This window comes from Miniopterus natalensis, chromosome 2 (assembly GCF_054644295.1).
Source record: "Miniopterus natalensis isolate mMinNat1 chromosome 2, mMinNat1.hap1, whole genome shotgun sequence".
NCBI classification, from domain to species: Eukaryota; Metazoa; Chordata; class Mammalia; order Chiroptera; family Miniopteridae; genus Miniopterus; species Miniopterus natalensis.
Window position 1 is genome coordinate 128,467,456 of NC_142082.1, and position 4,323 is coordinate 128,471,778.

The window sequence follows — 4,323 nt, forward strand, 5'->3', positions numbered from 1 at the left end:
ATTTAAGGCCCTTCCCCTCTCTCGTATGTTCCTCAGATTCTAAGTTCAGGTATAACTCCTTTTATAGAGAAACCAATATGCTAAAGGTTTTCAAGATAGAAGAAAAGATAGCACGTACGTGGAAATAAAATGTTTATTGGGCAGGAGGAGCTCTGGGTTCAAACCCACCCCACATTGTTTCCTTACCTGTAAAATGAAGGCGTCTGCTTGACTGATTCTGTGACTGTCAGCAGCAGTGGTGTGAGAGCCACACAGGTGCTGTTTTTGGTGCTTGCCCAGGTGGAGGAAGGATAATTAACACTCAGTGGTATTTTAAAGGCAATGTAACTTTTCCAGGACCAAATCTTTTGCCTCAGATACAAACAGAATTGGTCTGAAAACTGAAAACATTGTTTAGCTAGAATAATCATTTAATTATATTTAAGGAAACTTTCATGAAGTAACTGATGTACCTACTCAAATTCTGTAAGAATTAGTGAATCTAGGTGGTGGGGGTTAAAGCAATGTTGTTAACTCCCTGCAGATAAGTGTCAGTATTGATTCTGGTGCCTCATTTGTCACATTCAGACAAGCTGTTGAGCATACTCAACATTCTGTTCCAGAAGCAAGGTTGCATGTTCTGCCTTCAGAAAGTAAAAATATCTGACACTTGATTGGAAATATCTTTTCCTCGGGAATCCAGAAAAATGAGCATAGCATATTGTCTCATGGCAACAGCGTAAGTTGCTTACTGAAAAGTTTCTTTGTACACAGTGAAAATACCAGTTAATATCTATTTTATGACAGATCCCTTATATCTTCATGACTTTACATGGGGAGAGAGGGAGAAAATCGTTAAAGAGGAAAAAAATTTAACACCTAAAACAGAAGTTTGGAGAAAGTCTTAACTTTGTTATAGGCTTTTTCTCACTAATAAGCAGGTATTGTACTGTATCGCTTACAAACTGTTTATCAGGCTTTAGCATATGAACTACTCCACATTTATAGATGTTTCACGATGATTTTCAGTTTTCTCGGTGACTTTCTAATTAAGAACTTTAAGTGAGCAAATTAAGACTGTAAAGTTTTATTGGGTATTGGCCATGACTACCTCTGAACTCAGTAAATGTAGACTGTTTCTTATTCTCAATAAATTAATATTCATGTAAACAATGAATGCTGTTTCTTTACATTACTTTGAAAATAAATAGTTATACAAGTGTAACAAAGTCCACATGCTAGAGAACTGGTTACCACTGAATCAAGCCTGGGAAACACCAAATTTAATGACCTTTTATGGAACAATACTACAATAACTCTTCAAAGCCCAGGTAATTCTTTCATAAGTTTATGATATATACTCACATTACATTGCAAATTAATTTGTAGATAATGAAAAGTGTGCCTTCTGGTAAAAAAAAAAAAAAAAGCTTTGGAAAATTCACAATGCACATGAATGTATTAAAGGGTCTGAGAAATCATGCAACAAAGAAATGGGATTTCCCAAACATAGCCATGGAACCATTTTCTTAAATAATTTAGCCTAGTACCATCCCTTTGAACTTGCCTTCCTAGATTTCCAAACACATTTTGGGAAATGTTGATATAGGGAGAAGCCTTTATTCCTAATTGCTAAATAAATAAATGTCCTAAATAATATAGTATATTTGAAACACAGAGCATACATTTAACTTGCCTCCTACAGGAATTAGAAAACAGCCCTTACCCTTCATCAGGGAAACCCAGTATCAAATTTCCAGTCACAGAGAAGTTGGGCTCGAGTTTATGTCTACCCTCTGAAACATGCTAAAAAAAGTTAAGTTTAAATGAGAAAAGGCCAAGTAGGAAACAGCTGAATTACATAAGGTATCAATTTCTAAAAGTGATAACCATTTCAATTTAGAAAATAAATTGGGAACAATTTTCCTATTTCCAAAAGAACTCATTTGCAGAAATGTCCCCGTATATTTTAGACAGACTTCCATATTCAAATTTGCAACTGAGAGCATCCATTTCTCTCAACCCCCCACAAAAAAACAAGGTACACTTTTTAAATCAACTACATTTTAAAATATTAAACAGGGGGAAAGGTAAAAGAAAATGAAGTACAAACAAGTGATTAGTCCATTTTTTGAAATTTTCTATTTACTAGTTTTATAATGAAAAGCAACTCATTTAAAAAATGGAACCCCAAATTTTAGAAGCACCAGTTTACACAATTGCTACACCTTACATATTCACTAAAAATTTTCAGACTTTATACTAGTGATTAACTTAGGTCAAAGTTAATAAATTGATCAAAGACCTTTCAACACTAATGCGCAGTATTTTTATGCATAGTGGGTGTCTCATGAAATTCTGAAGGCTAACTAGTGAAGGATTTCAGGACTGAAATGTGAAGCTTGCTGTAACTGGGAACAGAACTCTCATTTTTCTCTCTAGCCCAGCAATTTCTCCTGGAATATTCTGTCCAAAGTCAAGAACCCAGTGTGGTGCTTCCACCTTGTGGTTTAAAAAATACATAACTAAAAAGATTTGATCTTCACATGCCTCTTTAAAAAAAATGATTGTGATAAAAGGTGAAAAAGTATTTAATAGGGATGTTTTGTTTTTTAAGAAAAGCTTCTCCAATTGTTACTACTCTGACACCTCATCAACTTTTAAAGATAACTGTTTCCTTATTTTCAGGATTTTTAAAACTGCCTTTTTTTCCTGGTGTAAACTAGGAAAAACTGTATGGTTGCTTTCCTTGCCAATCAGTATCCTTTACTGAATGCCTACTGTGCACACAATGCACCTGGGGGAAGGTGGCATGAAAGGATGCTACAATCATCTGCTGTGGCAGGGGACAAAGCGGCATGTCAGTGAAGGTGAAGAGTACTGAGCTGAGACAATGCAGGGAAAAAAGACAGGACTAATTCAAGGTTACCTCAGCTGAGTGTTGGAAGTTGTGGTCATGAATGGATGCAATGAGATTAAACATCTGATTTATTGGAAGTCGTTACTACCTGCCAGACTGAATCCTAGGCTCTATTATATATTTACTGTCTCTAATTCTAAGGGCACTAAGCAAGTATCAGATTTGCTATTAGAACTTAGCCCCTTCCACTCCATAGTATGAAAATTAAGTCTTGGGAGAGTCAGGATGCAAATGAACTTTGTTGCACTACAAAAGGTGAGAGAATGACGAAAAAGAAGCACCTAGAGCTCTAAAAGTCTAAAATGATCAGGCAGCACATTTGAGATAATATCCAACAAGCAATAAAGTTTTTTCCCATATATGAACCAAAAATGGGGGAGACCATAGGCGGTGAAGTCAATTTAGACAGATGTGACTGTGTTCTCGACAAAAGGCCCAATACTAGGTGTGGCCTAGGTTAGGGTGTGAATCAAAAACACACAAGTACTGCCCGGTCAGTGTTGCTCAGTGGTTGAGCATCGACCCACGAACCAAGCAGTCACTGGTTCAGTTCCCAGTCAGGGCACAGGCCTGGATTGCAGGATCAGTCCCCAGTAGGGAGCATGCAGGGGGCAACCGATGTTTCTCTCTATCCCTCTCCCTTCCTCTCTAAAATCAATAAAAACATTTTTTAAAACACACAAAAGTACTAAAATTTAGCTGAGAAATGAAATTCATCTAACATGTCAGTAATGGAAAAATTGAACAATTATGGTTCTCTTATCCCAAACAGTATTATTTTAGCAATACTTTTATATATCATTCCAAATGCATTACCTATTAATTACTGAACTCGTAGGGCCTTCCATCTGCTTTCCACTTCACACTGCTCTTGTTCTATTTTCTTTTGGTTTTTATTAGGCTGGCTACAATCCATTTTACAATTTAACATATTCAACACTTCTGAACACCTTCTAGTGGATATTTATCCTTTTAAAACATCATTTGTAAATGTCAAAAATTCCCTATTACATATAATTGAAAGCTGACTATATCCTAGACAATATGGCCACAATCTAAACAGGTATTTTTTAAGCTGAAGAAATTTTTGTAAATGCTAAATCAAAACCCAGTTCAGAACCCAACCAACCATAAAGTGCCACTACAAACTTCTCACAATACACCTCATAACTTGCAGTCATCGTCACGAGCCTACAGACCCACACTAATCAGTGTCTTTAGAACCCTTATTAAAAATAAAAATCTAAACTAAATGATGCCAACAGCTAACCCTAGTCTGGCTTGGGGGCCCACAGGCTCCTGCTTTAAAGTCAGCTTCAAGACTCCAGTCTCAGTGCTTTGACTCATTCAATAAATTCTTACTGAGCACCTGTATGTATGTGTATCCCAATCAAGAAGAGGTTCTTGACCTCAGGAATGTAGTT